At 40.0% G+C, this 19,779-nt stretch overlaps 1 long non-coding RNA gene across 1 annotated transcript in view; it reads left to right on the top strand.

Annotated features, from left to right (window-relative positions):
- Positions 1–82, top strand: part of LOC133218560 (uncharacterized) — a 10,454-nt gene extending 10,372 nt beyond the window's left edge. Inside the window, exon 3 of the long non-coding RNA XR_009727193.1 lies at positions 1–82. This exon is cut by the window's left edge and continues 956 nt beyond it. This is a non-coding gene — a long non-coding RNA (uncharacterized LOC133218560).
- The last annotated feature ends 19,697 nt before the right edge of the window (positions 83–19,779 follow it).

Genomic DNA, 19,779 nt, shown 5'->3' with positions numbered 1-19,779 from the left:
CTTTATTTTTTTTAAATATTTAAAAGAAATTTTTAACATGATTGAATAACACCAGGAAATTAGTGCTTGTAAACCTGCCTAATAGTAATAAATTATTTATAATTTCAAATGATAACTCCTTGTATTGAATACAATCACAGCCATGTATGGGTGGGAATAACACTATTTCCTCTTTAATTTTTGAAGACGCATTTTTATTTTTCATAGTGCTGTCTCAGTAACTGTTAAGCCTATTTATCCAGCTCTTGAATAACCAGACTAAATGTTTTTCATGTGTGTAATTAGCGAAGGCAATGAACACTTTGTCAGGGTAAATGTAATTTATTTACCATACCTCCATGCTCAGTCAATATTTGCTTTTCACAGTAATAAAAAAGTGGTTGCCTAATACTTTAGTATCAGCAAATGTGCTAAAGGTGTATGATTTAAGGAAATATGGACAAGAAGCTATGTTTGCTGATAACTTGATTAGTGTGTATGGACAGTTTGATGTATCTGGTAAAACCTCTCTACAGGGACATGTTTATGGGGACAGAGTGTTATCTGCATTGTTGTTAGTTTGAGGATTTACAACCAAGCCTTAAAACTTTGATCACAGGTTTAAAAATACACTTTCAGACTGAGAATAATTCTGGAAGAAATTAATCCCACTGAAAACCACCTTGCATTCCTATGAGTCCCCTTAGACTCTAGGGAGTCATCTTTGGCCGAGTGTGTCCCAGAATATCCAAATGTGGCCCCAGATTCCTCTGGTCTGGCTGATTCCTTAGGGGCTGGGCTGGATGGGCAGCAGGACCTCAGCTTAGCAAAGCTCCTGAGCTGTCTCATTAAACCACTTCAATGGGCTGAACCCAATAAAAATACTGTGACTAAAGAAGGGGCAGCACAGGGTGCACGGGTGGGGTGGTTCCCCTGTGTTATGTGCAGGGCTGGGTAATGCTGAAACCTCTCCCAAATCCAGCGTTTATGTCTCCTGTGAGAGACATCCTGTGAACTGTGAGTGTGCCCATGCACTTGAGGCTGTTGGCTTTAGGTCATACTCCTTGGGATGGGCTGGGACTACAGCATTGCCCATCACTTGTTGATTCAGTGGGCTCAGTGCTGGAACAGAGCAAAAAAGCTTTGTACAGATTTTTAAGTATTCATTTTACATTACAATCAGTGTGTTTGCCTTACAGGGTTGAACATCATCTTTCTGGCTATTATATTTGGAAGCCCTTTGTTTACAAGAGGCTCTAATATCTGTGATATTTAAAGAGTTCTTGCTCTGTCGAATTTGTTGTGATTATTCATTTCGAGAAATGGTCAGTCTACAGCTATTTCTCTTCACACCTTTGCCTGATTGCAGTCTATCCCAGGAGAGGTCGAAAACAATAAAGTGCTGTCCAGGTGAGAAAAATTAACTTTTTGACCTTCTGTTTTCTCCAGAGATCTGGGTTAGGCTGAGGTTTAACCACTGGTGCAGAGGGTTGCAGGAATGCTGTGTGGAGGGCTGCTTTTACATAGTTTTGTTCTGTTTGGAAGGGTTTACAGCAAGGTCACTTTATTTTCCACACACAGGCCATTTCCTATCACTCAGAGTGATGCAGTAACTGGCTAAAAAGAAAAAGGAATAATAACTGCTATGACAGAGCTTATATTTTTGTGATGCATTGTTGGTGTCTCTTACTAACTGGTCCCATTTCTTCCAAGATGAGCTGATTAACTCTCTGACCTCCCAGCATAAATGTCAGTGGAGGCAATCCAGGTTTGCTTCCGTCTTGTGTCCCCCAGGGTGATGTGGTCCAGGATGGCAGAGGGATGGCAGGGGGATAGCAGGGAGCTGGCGCTGGTGTCCCTGCGGGCTGTTCTTCCCAGGGCCTCACTGTGTGCTCAGGGGAGCACAAGGAGGACAGGCTTTGCAAGAAGACTTAAGGACCTGGCCTGGACCATCAGTGCAAGTGGGGAAGCTTTTTTAAGGCAAAATTGCTATTCAGAAAGCCTGGCTCAATACCCAGCTTGCTCTGCTTGAACTTGCTTCACCATTGTCTCCCACCAGCATTACTTCTGCCTTTATATGGAGTTGGAGTTGTGAGCCTGCTGCATGGCCTTGGAGGTGACCCACCATGGGGCAGGGGACTGCCCTGGGTGGGACATCTGGGCTCAGGCCCTTGCCTGGGGACTGCAGAGCTGGCGTCACCCTTGACCTTGAGTGCAGCAGAGGGGGGACAGGGTCACCCTGTGGGGCTGGGGACTGCATTGGGGATGGCATCACACCATGAAGCTGGGTACTACAGTGGGTGCCAGAGGTGACCTTGTGGAGCTGGGGACTGCACTGGAGTGCTCCATAGGACTCCCAGCAGGTCTTGGGGCTCTCCCTACAGCACTGCTGCTGACCAATCCCTACACAAAGAGTACTGCTCTCCACCAAACCCCTGCATCCACCTAACCAGACCCTCTGGCCAATCCCAGCCCTACCCGGGGTATTTAATCTCTGACCCAGGCAAGCTCCTCAGTGTACTTGTTGTTGCTGTTCTGGGTGTTTCATGGCTCTTGTATGGGGATTTGTTCATCTGTGTTCTCTGCCTTGACACCAAAGACCATGGAGATTCTGTAGGTAGAAAAGCCTGTCCCAGCGCAGGAGGCTGTACACAGCAGCTGGGGCCCTAGGGAGGTTGTTCTGAGGGAGGGGTCATGGCCATGCAAGAGAGGGTCAAGTCCCTGTTGCAGCTTCTGCAAAATCTTTGCCTCATAAGATGTGCCACATGACGTGCTGTGCTTAATGCTGTCTTTCTGGTGGTACTGAGAAGCACCAAGCACCAAGCTTGCTGAACCTGTAAGTGATTAATCCTTTAACAAGGGGACAACTGCTGCAGGCAGCCCTGTGGCAAGGAGCAGGGGCCTGTGTGGAGCATCACTCAGACTTTCTTGCCCATTATCACCAGCTCTGGGTGGCTGGCTACATCTTAGGCTGGTAGTGCAGTGGTAGCCTGGGGCACAGAAGCTTTACTTGTCCCTTTCTGTAACATCACTAGAACCAGGTGCCATCTCCTACTTGTCAGGTTTCCCCTTACCATGCTCAGCATCAAGTATCTTCAAGGCCTTGTTACATGAAAGTTTTGGTTAAGTGAATATCAACAAGGTTGGCTGATGCCACCTTTGCACACACAAGTAGGAGCAGATTGCATACCACACAAACTTTGCCACCTAACAAAGTACAGGTGAAACAGTGTCATTCTTGCTCTTCCTCTCAGGGTTAGGGAATCAAAATAATGGTAGATCTCATGATGGCAAAAGAAGGAATTCAAGTGGAATTGAGTTGTCAATCCAAAAGTCTGTGTCAAGTAGTGAAGGCTAATACAGTGTGTCCTTGGTAATGTGGTCTTCTTATCTTAAACAAGGTATTTGGAATAACAGAGCTAGTTACTTCCTCAGATAAGGGAGGGAAAGGCAGGGAACTGCAGGTGAGCTATGGAGATCAAAATCACTGGCACTGAGCTCTCAAGTGCTCAGGAATGGGCCTGGAGACAGCAAATGGCCGAAGTGTTGATGTGCAGACACTTGTATGATTCCAGGCTGTTGAGGAGTACAGGCTTCCTAGTGAAAAATCATGGTGGGTAAATCCCCAAATCTCTGAAGCAAGATGGTGTCCATAACTACTGGATATGTATGGCCTTGGAGTAAATACTGGCAGAATAAAGAGGGAAACATGAAGAAAATCTGTTTTGAGGCAAAATTAGCAACTCTTTGTATTTCCATCATGTGAAATAAGTCTAGAATTCTGACAATATGTATGATGCTTTCTATAAAATCCCATTTTAATCAGTGATGACAGTTTGACATTTTTCCAGCTGCTTAGAAGCACTAGACAGTCAAGTATCTCAGTAGGGCATGGGTTGGCATGCTGGGATGTATGCAAGCTTTAACTTTCCTCCCACTCACTGACTTACAATGGTATTCGAAGAACAGGAGGGGGAAAAAAAGGCTTTTTGCAGGCTTCATGCTAGCTTGTGCCATCTGTGGTTTTAGTCTTGCCTTGTAGAAGTAAAATTTTCACTTTGAAAGTGTATCCAGATGCTGCCAGCTAATATTATCATTCTCAGTAGCAAGTGAGGATTTTATTTATAAAGTGTCCTGGCCTTTGCTGAACAATTCATGGTTCTGCACACTTGAGGGACATATAAATAGCAATTAAAACACAGTTTAGAGTAATGCTTAGGCTCTTAAAGAAAGTGACATCAATTTAAAGGAAGGGATAATGTGCTGGGCTGGACATCAATCAAAAAGAGGAAAAAAAATGTTGTCTAAAGCAGCATTTAAATGATGGGATAAAGCACCTGCGAGAACAGGCTCCACAACATGGGGCTGGCAGACAAAAGACACCTGGGTGAGGACTCTGTGCTTGATGAGAGCACCCATCTCACATGTGCCTGCTTCAGAGTTTGTTAGAGGCAGCTCGGCTTCTAAAAAGTACTGTTGTAAGTGTGGTGTTATAGCTGATTTCCCTTGGAAAGAGGTCTTTGGAAGTGAAGGAACAGATGTAGTCTGCAGTGAAAGGGAGATAATTTATTAACAAATATTTTAATTTTTAACTTTTAAATTTAATTTTTTTTTAGCATCTCCTACTAATCCTAGTTAAATTTCGTATCCTAACCTATATTAATCTACCTTAGATATGTCCACATCTTCGGTCACCATTGCCATTCTTTTGTCACCACCTCCTCTTTCTTACTTTTTTAATCTTCTCAGTGTCATTCTCAAGCAGGAAAACACAGAAAATCCCTTTTTATAAATGGAAATCTGACCTAAAATGTGCCCACAGTTCCAATGTTCAAAGTCTTGCAGTGTATGGCATTACCACATACCTCCCAAAGTCTCCAAGTCCCAAGTCTTCATCTTTGCTGTGAACTTTCATGTCATGTGCATGATTATTTCTGTTGCACTATGCTCAATCCCTCTGCCTTACAGCTCCTGTCATCTCTTGTTGTTTGTTTTGCCTCCTTTCTGCTTGTTGGTGAAGACCAGTCCACTCTCCAGTGCACAGGTATTTTGTTTAGTTTGCAGTTTCTGTGGAGCAAGACACAAAGTCTTAACTCAGCCCGCTGTGTACTTGCACAACATTTTGTTAGTTGTACAACCAACGAGAATAAATTAGATTCAGATTATCAATATTGTAGTAGCACAAAGGTTAGCACATAAAATCGATGCTGGGGACCTAACCTGCATGCATAGTTACTGCAATTATACATAGAACTAATTGTTTTGTGGATTGGTAGGGACATTTAACTTGACATGCACTTGCACAACTAGTTAGTGTTCCCATAGGTCTAAGAACAAATGGCCTGTACAATCTGTATGGCACTGAGGATGCTGAAACTGGACTCTCAATCAGAAGCTGTTTGTTTATTTTTAGTTACAGAATTGTGTCACTGGGTTGTTTGGGAAAAATGTAAGTGTTGTTTGAAGAGTATTAAAAACTCACTTCTCCACATATAATCTTCCAGTTTCAGATAGGTGATTTCATAGAGTAATGATAGCACTAGGATATATTAATGCTAACACTATACTTTTATGAAAGTATGCATTAAATTGAGGAAATAGCTATAAATAAATGCAGAATTTGCACCTGCAGATGAAAAGCTTGTTTGAGAAATCAGGAGTATGTTTGTTGTCTTTGCTTATTTCTGTACTCAGTGCATTTTTAAAACTAGTTTTATGTAGCAGAATGCATGAAAAAAACCCCTCAGACACTGAGATCAAGGAGTTAGATCAGAATGTGGATGACTTATTTACAAATGTTTTCTCAGCCACATTGCTTTTCTTTAATTTCTACAGGATATCCTTTTCCTTCAGAGTCTCCAGAAATTACAAGTCAGGCTGCTTTTTTGGGGGCTATTTGTAAGGAGACTGACAAGATGAATTAGTTAAATAATTGCTGCTAAAATTATACAGTAACTGCTGTTTTAAGGTGTTTAGTCTGGATAAATTGTTCACTGTAAAGGCACAATCATTCTCTCTCCAATATATACAATTTTATACATTTTTATCTCTGTTCAGACTTCTTATCTAAACTTTCCATCTCTTCCCCAACCCCCCAAATCCAGATTACGGATCTTCATGGTGCAGGGGGGGGGGGGGGGGAAGTGCAAATCTTTTATTTGAAAATACTGATTCTGGGAATAATTGTTAAATATTTAATTCTTTTGACTTTAGATGAACCATTGACCATGTCCCCAGCTTGTAAATCCAGTTGCTAATGAGAATCTGCATAAGTAGTGAACTTGGACAGAAACTTTGGTGTATGTCTTCTTGGGTTTTTCCAGTGAGGCTGCAGCAGAGCTTGTAGTAGGAGAATCCCCAGGGCTCTGAAGATGATTGATGATACCGAAGCTTTCCTATTGTGTTAGAGGATAGGAAGGAAGGAAGAGTACTCTAAAAAGAGCGTGCATAGAATTTCTGAGTATTGAAGTTCAGGAGTAGAGTTTAACCCCTTAAAATGGTTATAAAATTTCTTCCAGTTATACGAGGAGATGAAGTCTACTTTCTTCACCTTCATAAAATCTGCCTGCTGGCAGCATTAGCAGATTTCTACACCAAGTACATGCAGAGGGAAACTGATGCACTGAGATGTAGCAATGCTTTTGGATGAGTTGGGATACTTGCAATGTAACAAACAGGCACACCCACAATCCACTTAGGTTTAGCTTTTTGAAATGTGTTAGAGATTTCTGCTAATGGGTTTTCCCTGTGGGCAGCATTACCAACCTGATTATACAGGTTTTAGGAGACTCTCTTAGGAAGATTTTTTTCATCACAAGTTTTGACATTGACCTACTAAACTGGGTAATTTAGCATTTTATTTTCTAAGACTGAAAAAGAAAATTGAATATTTCATGACAAGAGAGGGATTATAGTAACGCTGCTCTTTATAGGAAACCTGTCATGTCCGGGGGCCAGATAGTGCTTCTGAGACCTGTGCATCTACATGAAGATCTCAACATCTGCTTTCAGAACAGCAATGGAAGTGCTTTGGTTGTGATAACCACCCCAGTCAATTTCTGTGGAAGTTTCTACCATGTGCGCTTGTGACTATAGCTTGGAGATAAAGCTGAGAGGTGTATAACATTCATCTTCTTACCAGAAGGGTCTCAATGAAAAGGTGATAAATTTCAAGCCATGTTAATTTTTTAGGGACTTTCTATCTTAACAAAAGCAGGGAGATCGTGGCAGGATGGCTCTAGTGGGCTGTGGCAATGTGAGATCTCTGAATGGAGAGCTTTGGCATCCCAAAATCTTGAAGTTCCTCCAAGATTAGGAGCAACTTTCTGAACAGAGGCAGAGAGCAAACCTTTGTCTTTTCCCCCTGTGACACATTGCAAGAGAATCTTTGTGAAGAAATTCTGGTGGAGATTGCATCACAGAAAGCCCCCTACTAAAGTTAATTGGGAGGATGTACGAGGCCTTGGGTGATATGGTTTAGAGAGGGGTGTCCCTGCCCATGGCAGGGGGTTTGGAACTTGATGATCTTAAGGTCCTTTCCAACCCTAACTATTCTATGATTCTACGATTCTATGATTCTATGTGGCAATTTAGCCCTAGTAGTTTAATTGCTGTGCTCCCTTAATAGCAATTGTTCTTTTCCATTATGGGGTACCAAATACAACCTGATAATTGGTTGGCTGAAAAACAGGAGTGCTTTGTTTTACTATGACATGTTACCTGATACACTGGAGATGGCATTAAACTAAAAAATATACTGTGAATTTTTGAACTGGTTTAACAGCAGGTAAATTTTCTCAAAATATTTCCTCTAAAAATTTTCAAATGCTGTAGTACTTGGCCAGCTCTCCCACTAATATGTTGTGATTTAGAATAGTTGATTTGCCCACTCCGACTCTCCAGCCTCATGTATTTGGGCACAATTCTTGTTGTCAATCTATGCAAAACAGTATTTTATAAGAATGTCATTTAGTATCTGCCTTGAGCTTTAGAGTAAAATTTTCAAAGTTTTACTTGCAAGGAATCCATTTGTAGTCAGTGTATTACTGCATTTACTGATTGTTACTAATTTGTTGCTATTATTGGGCATGGAGTTAGAAGTGTATTACTAACCCTCTAGCTGATCCCAGAGAAAAATGGCTTGTTGGGATTGTGATATTTGATAGTTTCCTTCCTCTTAGTCCCTTCATCTTTCTATGTTCTTCTCTTTTCTCTGCTTTACACTCCAGAGTGTCCAGAGCTGGAGGATGTCCAAGCACAGAAGCACACTGTGAGGCTGTGTGGTGATTCAGTGGTCAACTAGGGAAGGGGGAGGAAATATCTCCGAAGAACAACCAGAAAAATAAGAATAATGTGACATTCAATCTGAGTGTATATGTTCACATATGACCATATGTCTGAGTGCATTATTGGTGCATGTGTGGAAAATACAGTGTACATGGCAGACGTAGAACATCTTGCTCTTCAGTAATCTAAAAATAGCCTGGAAAAAAAAAATACTTAGCATTTCTGTGATGCCTGTTATAATGTCTCAGAGCACTTCTCCAATGTGTCTCAAAGTAGGATTCAGGCAGGAGCAGCTGAGCTGAGATTTTTTTTCTACTTTGGAGTTTACATTAGTACCAGTTACCAGAGCTGCTGCTAATAATTGAATCCCACATGTGGCCAGGTCCTTCGTTTTGCAGCATTCTCTGCCTCAAATATAGGGTTAAGATTTCTTCCTGTGCTTTGACCCCATTATGGTAGGTAAACAGGCCGGAGCGGCATAAAAGGGCTGGAAGCTCCATTTCTGGCTGGGGGAGAATTCCCTTGGCTCAAGCCCCGCAGAAGACAGCAATAAGGCACCGCACAGACTCTCCCCCAGATGTCTGGTACCTTTGGTATGCAAATAGGGGGGACCCTGATAGGCGGCCAGCATGGCTCCTTTTAAGTCCTCCTTTAGTTCCCGCTGTGTGTCTTTCCCTTCTTACTGCAGAGAGAACACTCTAGTTTTGTTATGTTTGAATTACGCTATCATTTATATTAGGACAGATCAAAAAGTAACACCCAAACTATTTTCAGTTCACATAGCTGTATAAACAACTGCCTCATAATTAAAATAATTAATTAAAATGTACATATGCCCTCAACAAAAGCAAAATTTTCTGTAGCATTGCTTCAGAGATTTATCAGTTGCTTACTATACAAAGCAGTTCCAATCCCACCTTTAAAAAAGCCCACAAAATTCTTCAAATAAATAAATATTCCACTAGCATAATTCATAAATTACTTTGGTTAAAAATGTTAAATTGCCAAAAAATCTGACTGCAACTGGTCTGGTTCTTCTTTTTTACATACTTCTTAAAAAAAGAAGAGAATGTTGAAACAGCTGAGGTTGGTTTGGTTGAGGGTTAATGTTTGGGTAAGAAGCCTCCAAGGAAAACTGAAGCGCTGAATGAACACCACTCTATGGTAATTAGCAAGTGGTATTTTTCCCTTAAAGTCAGTTTCTGAATCAGTGTAATAGCTAGTGATGGAACTGAGAGGGACACCAGATGGAGAAGATAACTTTCTCAGTGAGATGTAATTTTGAGATTGTGGCTGTTTCACGGAAGATATAGCGTCACTTCTAGTAGAAGAAGGAAGGCAAGTTTTGTTGTGTCGACCAGAGTTTCAGTGATTAGTTTAAGTTGCAGCTACTTCTTTTTTTTTTTTCCCTTATTTTTTTCATATCCTTTACTCATATATGGTATTGTGATGCCATATTAAATTGTTGCTGTCTTCCATTCTTGAGATAACATTTCACCAAACACTGAATTCAGTTCTCAGGTTTATACAGTTCTGTCTGTAAAGTCTGCAGAGCACTTTAGGATCTCTGGATAAATGTTGGTCATTACATTGAACTTTGAAAAGTACTTTCCTGCACATAGACTACTTTTCTTCAAAGATCTGTGAAATATTATACATCCCAACTATTGTTATATACTCTTAAAGGATTTGTCAGCATGTATGTAAAGAGATCAAAAGATAAGACTTTGCTTTATTTAGTTGTTTGGCTTCCACTACAAACACATATATGGTATCAGATCTGATATAACAGTTGTAGAAAATGGTAAAGCAGTTGGAGTTCTTCTTCTCTTACAGCAATTGCTTGGACATGTTTAAGGTCTGATGAAGTGCGGAACTTATTGTAGGTTCATTTCTTTTACTTAATTCAGCTTGGAAGAAATGAGTATTATGTCTGTGACATGAAAAAGGTGACGGTCTTGGTCAAGATGCTGTGAACATTGGAAGAATCACTCCAGTGTGCGGTTCTTTGGCTTCTAATGTGGGAAGCTCATGACCACAGAGAATGAGATTCATAGTCGTAACTGTGATTAAAGGTTCAGACTAAAATATAATTGGGGGAATTTGTCTTCAATCTTGATGGTTTTTCTTCTGTTTTGATAGTTTCAGTTTCTTGCTACTTCAAAAACAACTTGCTGTTTAAATAATACATAAGTAGAATTGGCTCTCAAGACAAATATAATTTACTTTTTTTTTTTTTTTTTCAGAAATGCCAGATGGCTGCGGCAGTCACCAAATTTCAAAATGTGTAACTGAATATGATGCGTTTCATTTCAGAATGGCTTTAAAATGGTGCAAATGTGTAATAAGCCAATGAGTTAACCAGTGAAAGACCTGTGCCTGTCTTTCTCTGTTCCTTCCCAGAACTGCCAATCAACTAAAGGCTCAACATTTTTTGCACAGAAAAATTTGGTTTTTGAAAGGAAAAATGTTTTTTCATTAAAGAGAAATTTAAACAGAACTTTATTTAAAATGTTGGGATGTTTGCTGAAAATCTGAACATCCAATCATAACCTCTTGTGAAATATGAGTGTTTACAAATTGACTGTATAGTGGGAAATTACAGCAGAATACAAGTATCATTTTCTGAGTTTTCTTTTTCCAGACTTGCTTCATGAACAGCTTCGATGCAGGGAAGACTCAGGCCAGCCCAGTGTGGCAATTTGGAGGCTTCATTGGCCTTTCAATGATGATAGAGAGTGGCTTTAAAATGACGTTAGCCACATTCTCCAACAGTAGGGAACACATCTGAGTTTGTTCTGTGGACCTGTGTGAGTCTTTCTAGGACACTGCTGACAGGATCCTAGCTAGAAAGTCTTTGATATTGTGTGGTGGTGGTTTTGAATAGAGCCCCTACTTTAGCAAAATACCAATAGTCTGGGTTAAAGATGGCCATGGTTTGAAAACTTGAAAAAGCATAGGATCATAAAATGATTTAAAATGAAAGAAATCATTACTTTAAATGGAATTAGCTAATTTAAGAAGATATAATATGTGTGGGTTCTGGGGGGATGTCAGGTGGGTTTTTTTTCATAGATAGCATGTTGACCCCTGAAAGAACTGGTTCTCTGGAGCAGAGCACTGAAGACCTGTGGATATCGTAGAGGTCAGGTTTTCTCCAGAATGTTCTCCTTATGGCTGTGACAGCTTCTCACCATTTTTAGGGTTATGTCTTTGTTGCTGTTCCTTGGGATTCTGTATTTACTCCTGATTTTTTGGAGGTGGGCTGAGATTATATACTATGGTACGCCAGGCACAGCTTTGGTAGAGTGCTCAAACTGATGCTTCCCTTTTAGGTCCTTTGAGGTGTTTGGGTGTCAGTGGCTTTTAGGGAAAACGTCACATGCTTGAAACTAGGCATATGTGCAGCAGTGGGTTAGCTAAGGCTGCAGATCAGATTTTGTGTATTGTGGCTGTGGACTGTTCTTTCCATCTATTAAAGTGATATCCTGTTTTCCCAAGAATATCATATTTAGGGGAAAGCTAGTCAAGAATTCTTTTAAGTAAAAGACCCTTTTTCTGTACTTCACATAATAGCAGTTCAGTGAGATAAAAATAGTACAGAAAACAAATTAAACTTACAAATGAGAGGATATTAGAGTTTGGTCATCTTAAAAGTTAGTGTTGGCCTTTTTTCTGAGAGATTTTTGTTGTTTTTTTTTTTCTTTTATTGATCTTCTCTTTTCTTCATGTTGCCAAGGTTTCTCGCTGTTTTGTTGTTGCTTTCTCATGAAACTCTCCACAATTCTTAAGGGAAACATTCTCATTAAGGTCACGGTGGTAAAAGAAATCTTTATGGCAAGGTTAGGAAGTATTTCTAATGATTTGGAAGTATTTTTTTGAGGCAATTTATACTTAACAGTGGTCATTTAAAACTAAAATAAAACTCAGAGGAATAAGACCCATTCTTTTCCACCAAACCGTGCAGAGTTCTGGACTTCAACAGGGAATGATACATGAAACCATTTAAAATACTGTAGAAGAATGGTAAAACCAACTTTCCTCATAGAGAAGAAAGGACTTTTAAAGCCTTGTCTAAATGTAAGTTTTATTACTTTTAACTCTGCTGATAATTAATTTGATACAAATGTGCTGATATTTGCCATATACAGGAGTGGGAAAGTGCTTACCCACATGGAGCAGCAACTGCCAAATAGCTTTGATGTTTACCCTGCTCCCCTGTGCAGACACTTAGGCTACATTTAGACTAGGAAACTAGAGAATGCTGGGGAGCTTTTCCAAGTGCTGGCATGTGGAAAGCCATGCTGGGAAGCTCTCAGGAAGGTTCTCTGTGGGCTTTTCCCCACCCACCAGCCACCCTGAAGGCCCCTGCCTGTGGCTGGGAACTCAAGAAGGCTGGCGGTTTGCAAGCTTCCAGTTGGCTCTGGTGATGCAGAGACATGAGCTCTTTTGGTTTGTCCAGGTTTGCTGTCTTGGAGTATCCCCTAGCACACTTTGTGTTACTGGTAAGGTTACTAGATATAGCCTCAGTGAACATTTGGGAGTGCATTTGTATGAAGTGGTTTGCTCTGTTTAAGCATAAGCGTAAGCTACCTTTCCTCATATGAACATGCAGTTATGTATGGAGTTAATAGTATATCTGAACACTACAGCTTATTATACAGCCATGTTATCATGTAGATCAGCCCTATGTTGTATAAAAGTAGGGCATGTGTATGCAACTGTTACTGTATCAGTGCTACACCTTGTACTACACAAGGTTACAAATACCTATGCTATAGCAGATATAACTAGATGAGCATGCAAACGTCTGAAGCTGGCATTAGATACAATGGGTTGGGAAGAGGACAGTGGAATATACCAGTGATCAGTACAAAACAGACTTACCACCTAAAAGGCCAGCAGATCTGCAGTGAACCAGTATTATGTTAGTTTTGGGGGGTTTTCAAGTGTTCGAAGCATCACTTAGTATGTTAAGGACTTTTTTTTTTCCCTGGACAAATTAATTTGTATTCACAGAGCAGCTTTTCTATTGGAGACTGAAGTCCAGGACAGCACAGATTTTTTCACAGTATGTGCTATACATTAAGGTGCCTGTCGGAACTTTTTTTGCTCACTTTCTCCTGGTTCCCACCAACTGAATGGCAAACTTCTCTTTATGTGACTTCCTTGTATAATGAGCTGGTGAGGTATCCAAGGAAGTAGAAATGAAATGTCATGGCTGTGTAACCATCCGACTCCAAATGTGCTCAAACCACAGCTTGGGACTGTTGCTCAAAGGCTGAAAGCCTACATGCTTTAACAGTGAAATTCTTGAAAGAATTATAGCTAAAAACCAAGTAAGTGTTGTTTAGATGTGTTTGTGTGTGGACACAAGGATATGAGGTTTCAAAAATCTGTAGGTCCATCTAAAGCAAATTAGTCATCTTATAAGTGGTTATAAAGCAGGGAGGGAATAGCAAAAGTACACAGTCCCCTTCACCTGAAGCTCTCGGATCACTTTATAAACATGACTGATCATACTTCTTCACATCCTTGTAAAGCTGGTACAAGAAGTGTGATTCTATTCAACAGATTGGGTGATTCTGTTCAACAGGTGGGTGATTCTCCCTAGCTGGGTGTGACAGTACTGAAGCTAGAGCTGTGGCACAGTAACTGTAAAGACATGGTGCTCCTTGCCGCATACTATACTTAAGGAGCAGCATGCTTTTCCAATACAAACCTGCTGGTGGATGAACAGGCTCTATAGAAGCTTTCTAAGAAAGAATGAAAAGAAAATCAAAATGTGAAGTTGCTGTAATATAGGTTTATCTTGAGCAAGCTGCATAGATACTGATTGTAGGTTTTTTGAAGCTTTATGTTAAAAAATGGTGACAAAATATTGTTCAGAATCTCTGAATACATTTTCAGTATTTACAGTATTTACTATTGACATAACTTTGAATATATCTTGGTACATATTGGGTTTACAAGTCATCAGTGTTGATTTTGTCTGTGTGTTAGAACAGAATTCATATACACGTAAATGTGGTCAGAAAGTATTCTCTAGACATTACTGTATCAATGAGATTTAGTGTTTTCAAATTTAGGTCAAGGTCAAGAGTGTCAGAGGATGGTAAAAATAAATTTGACTTGAGGACAATATGACATCACTGCAAGATTATTAAAAAAAGGAAAGTATTTTCATCCTGAAAACACTGTTTAACTTTTGGCTTATTCACAGACTTACACTGAAAAGAGCATTTCCTGGAAAACTTAGTGATTCAGGTGGATGACTATTTGCAACCATCATTTTGAATTTTCTCTTCTATGAAGCACAGCTGTTAATGTTTTAAGCTCCCACTTTTTCCTTACTTCTGCAGAGCAAGGTGCAAGGTTTAAGCAATATACATGGATTCATTAACCTAGTATGATGGCAGAGCTGTCAAAAAACCCAAACCCCAAAAAATTTCTCTTTGAGAATATTACCACATAAGAACCAACACGATTCTGGGTCAAAGGAGGGGAAGAAAGAGAAGATCTATAATATCTTTGACTTTTGAATTTCTCTGAGATTTTTTTTTAATTCTACAATCCTGTTTGCAGATGAAACTTATTTTCTTGACACTAGCAGTCTTACATCTTGCCTCAAAGGTAATCAGAAGTGTTTCTATTTAACTGTCATTGTGGAAATGCATATTTATCTTTCAGTATCGATGGCATACACATATTTTTTTTCAGTAACTGCAGCAGAGCCTGCTTAGAATCTGACAACTGGCTGGGAAGCTTTCAATTTCTTATGTTTTGACTGCCAATAAAGGCTTTATCATCTGAATTTACCTCCAGTTCTGTTGACAAGATGTGGCCTGTCTTAGGTTTTGCCCCTGCAAAGCTCAGTGGTTCTGCAGTGCCAGCTCTCATTTCGTCTGTGCAGGGGTGACTTTAAGGTGTGCACTAGCTAGCTGGCACTGGTAATGGGGGGATTTTTCCTGAAGAGCTAAGCAGATCTGTACAGTTGGAGTTGGTTGAGATCTGAGGTTTCTAATCCAAAGTCTGCTGGCAACAAGAAGAGTTCCCATTTAGGTTGATGAGATTGAGATCAAATGTTGATGATCCAACTCATCATCGTAGTCACTGTGTCAGTCTGGTGATAGTAGTGCTTTGTCTTCTTCTTCTGTCCTTCCTCACTGGAGCAAAGCGGTGTGTAGGAACAGCAGCACTTGTATTTATTTAGACACTTGAAATCATGGCAAGGTTGAATCCTTGCAAGTTCATAAACTGCAGGTGTAATAATAGATCAGCATTTTACCAGGTTGGATGGAATCCTGGCTGAAAAGCAGATAATCTCGGTATGGCAAGAAATAGAGGCTGCTTTCAATGACCACCTGGTTGGCTTCTGCTGTTGTCTGACATGTTGCCCAACAGTGAATATAGTGACTGATGTCTCTGTGAAGGATCTTGGCAGTATAGCTCTTCCTCTGCATCATGATGTTATTTTGCTGCTGATTGTCTGAATTTACACTTGCTATTTAGGATGGTAAACAAACAATTTTTTGGTTGTAATTGCCAAATTCCCCTCCCCTAGAATGGACTCTGTCTTCTCTTTGGATTCAGAGACCTCTGATACAGATGCTTTTCTCTTGATAGTTACAATATTGCTTGGAATTTGGATTTAGAGCTACATCTGTAGGGAGAGGCTTTCTTGGTAAGGATTTATTCAGTCTGTCAATGCACATGCTGGGAAGCTGCCTCTAGAGCAGTCACTTGTTAAAAGGCATGCCCAAAAGTGACTTTGTGTTCTTTTTGGTTAAAATACCAGATGACTGTCTGGGCAGGATATGCATTTGCTTTTACCTCAGAAGAGCCACAGAACAGCTTTTTAGGTAGTACATGCTGTGTGCTAGCCAGACGTGCCACAGCTGGGCCTGAGAACTATTGTTGGATGACAAGCTGGAGGCTGGCTTAAAAAAAGAAAAGTGTGATCTTACACTCAACTTCTTTAAGGAGAGTGGCTTGATTGTGCACCATGGGAAGCAGAATAAAAACAGCTCTTCAGTGTCAACAGACCACTTGGTTATGGATGGGATAAGTTAAAGCCTTGTCTGAGACTATTAAATAAGAGAATAATTATAGTTGTGCTTTTGGTAGCTTAGTGATTTCATTCTTTGGCTGTAATCTGTGAGGAACATCACAGTTGTTAAAACATATTGGTACCCTGCTAATAGTGAAGAATTGAACTCCACTAAAAATATAGTGTTGAAACAATAGAACAATAATTTATCTAGTGTAGTGTCTCACGGGTATTATGGTTGACTGTGTTTGTTTCTCATTTGGAGCACATTCACTGAAATTTGCAAATGCAGATTGCAAATGGCTACAACAAACTAAAAACGTCTATGTCATATGCACTTAATTCATGGATTGCTATGTGAGAAGTGCTTGTTCATGGGCATACATCAAAGCTGATATCTATCTATGTTGTAAAGTATTCCTCCACATGACTATATCCAATACATGGTACTTATTATTCCATTAGTACTCAAAACACAAACGCTTCCCAATATCCATCTGTGAAGATGCAAATAGCTGCATGCTTTGTTTTATTAAGGATCAGCCATTAGGGGGTCACTGGTTAAAAGTCTGAAGATCATTAGAGGGATTTAAAAATATAAACAAACAGCTGTTGTCATATATCTTGAAGAGTTTCTGTTGTACCGATGCAATTTTTGTCTGTCATGATGATGTTGTCATGGGAACATATGCACAAGGGAATTATGTGATGTCAGGAAAAGTGTAAATGATGCAAGCACACCTCATTTGAAATGTTAATTATCACCCTTCCCACTACTCTAAAGAACAGTTCAATTTTATTTTATTTCAGATGTAGGGAAAAATATGACACTTTTGTCTAACAATAAGTAGCTTACATTGTTGTACCAAAGTGAGTATGAGTCAGTGACTTAATCTGCATTGGCAGCATTTGCACTGGGGACCATCTGCAGCCCTGCTTGTCTGAGCATCAGTAATATTCCTCTGTGAATATCTCATCTTGATGGTCAGGGGAGGCAGGCAGCCTCTTTAAAGAGTTCCATAAATGCTTATAATTGCTGCATTAAACTTCAGTTTATTATTTTCTCCAGGTGCAGGTATGCGGATGATATGAAACCCCACTGCATTTACATACAAATTGAAGATTTTTATTAATCAGCCTGGTAACAGGAATCAAACAGCAACACTCCATCAGGTCTTTAAATACATTTGGTGACATTTTTACCATGCATTAGCATGATAGGGCAAGCAGAATATAATGTACCAATGATTGCTTTTCCATTGAAAGCATAAACGGTTTCATTTTTCCTGTCATCTCAAATAAGTGTTAAAGAGGGTTTGGAGGCTATTGTGTACCTTCCGTATGCTAGGGACTAACAAACACTGATGGCCACATTAAATAACCATTAGTGGCTCGGCTTAGATCATTGCAACATCCCTCCTCTTCAGAATTTATTCTTTGATTTTAAGTGAAAGCAATCTGTGACTGCTTTCATAAAGTCCTTTGGCTCTCTCTTTTTTTTTTTTTTCCTCAAACAAAATGCATTACAACAGTAATTTTATGACTGTTAAGATAACTGCCGTTAACAAGCACTTAATTAAAATGTACAATAAATAGCAGGCTGCAGTCTTATCTCCTCTCATGAGCTCCCAGCAGCCTGAGACTCCAATGCACAGCCCTGCTGTTCCTCGGCTTGTTTGCAGATTAATTGCTTTTCTGTCTGGCAAAAGCTGCTTCTCCTTCAGCCAGATCGTAAATGACCAGATAGGGACTTTATCAATCAAGCTACTACTTTCTGTGATCACTTCCATTCAACACCTTCTGAATTTTGCATTGAGAGGAACAGAAGTTATAGAGATAGGATTTAACATCTTAGTTTTTGTGTGCTTGGAATTTACGATAGTGCTGTCACCATTTGACACTGTTAATCTTTACATACAATACCCTTGGAGCAAGGCTGGGTTTGTTCCTGAACTAGAACTATCCCTTGTAAGAATTGTGAAGAATACATACGAAACGTTACCGAGATGCTGTCTGGAGTGCAAGGTTGCATCTCTTCCATAATCTGTATGCACTTGGTGATGTGGCTCAGCATTGCTCTGTAACCTTGGATTCTACTGAGTTAGTGGTTTACAGTTATAATAATAGAGAACTTTTATTGTGATTACTTATTATTTATATGGGGCAGTTGTCTGGAAGCCTCAGCCACGGATAAAGGCCCTGATATGATAGGTGTTTAATGTGCCTTCAATGCAAACCTAATTATGCTCAAAACAGATTTTGTAACATCAGTAGTTTCTCTATTTAGACTTTGCCTATCAGCAAACCCCTAGTGCATACAGATTTTTGTGAACTGCATCTGTTTGCAGACAAATTGTGATTCCTGAATTTCATCTGAACAAGTCTGATCACTGTAGCAGTGCTATTCTTTTTACTAAAAGGCTTTAGAGAACAACTACTCCCGCTACTTGCAGGATACACAAGAGTTACAAATGTAAATATGATACCAGAGTGCAAATGTGCTATAGTCCACTTTTGAAATTGTAATCCTTGAACTGCAGTTTTCTTGTTGCCTGCTCAGAATATAAACAAATATCTAATTTGCTAGGTTTATCTTGCATGCTGAGCAAACAGAATGGCTTCCATTTGGAGTTCTAAACATGCACTGTATAGTAACTTTGAAAATACACTGTATTAACTTCAGTCTGGTTTCTGAATACACATGAAGCTGCAATGTTACACGTAATTTGTGCAGTGGTGTCAGTGTCATCACTAGGGTCAGTCTTCTTAAGCTAAACCAAAATGCTTGCTCCCCCTTCTTGTGCACTGTTCACTGAATGCAGCAGCCCTATGAACACTGGGGGTGGGGGGGGGTGTGTGTTTGTTGTTTGTTTTGGTTTTTTTTCCATCCACCTCTCAGTCAGAGAGGCAGGAGACTTTCCTTGTGGAACAAACTTACGCCCAAGAGAGCTGAAACACAGGGGTTCCCTGACAGCAGTGGGCAGGTTTATGTTAACAGCCTCTAAAGACACTTGGAACATCTTTGCAAAGGGTCTTTTCCCATCTGATGCTAAGTTCTCTTCTCAGACCTTTATTCTTAAAACTCACCACCAAAAGCTAATTGTACGTGAATGAAAAGGAGAGTAGCATTTAACATGCCATAGCAGCCTCTCCTGTTGGCAGATGTGCTCTCAGATAGTCCCTGAGCAGATCCATCAAGTCTGGAGGAGTCAAGAGTGCTGGGGTGAGTGACACACATGTATCAGTGCAAGAAAACCCCCAAAGCAATGGAAGTGTTCTCAAAGCACAGGAATGGAGAAGCTGCTGATTAAGAGTTGCTATAAAGCTGCTAAAGGAGAAAATATACAACTGTTTGCAACCCTCCAAGCTATTTGTCATGGTCACTACACTGCTACTGCTTAAGTAAGCAAACAAACAAGCACAAAAGATAAAGACAAGAAATAATCACTGAGCATATCAACAAG

The sequence above is a fragment of the Neopsephotus bourkii genome, unplaced genomic scaffold (genome assembly GCF_033783945.1).
Source record: "Neopsephotus bourkii isolate Nb327-2 ecotype Australia unplaced genomic scaffold, CSIRO-AGI_Nbou_v1 NB_1272, whole genome shotgun sequence".
In the NCBI taxonomy this organism is placed as follows: Eukaryota; Metazoa; Chordata; class Aves; order Psittaciformes; family Psittacidae; genus Neopsephotus; species Neopsephotus bourkii.
The sequence above is the reverse complement of the archived record's forward strand: the minus strand, read 5'-3'. Positions and strand labels throughout refer to the sequence as shown.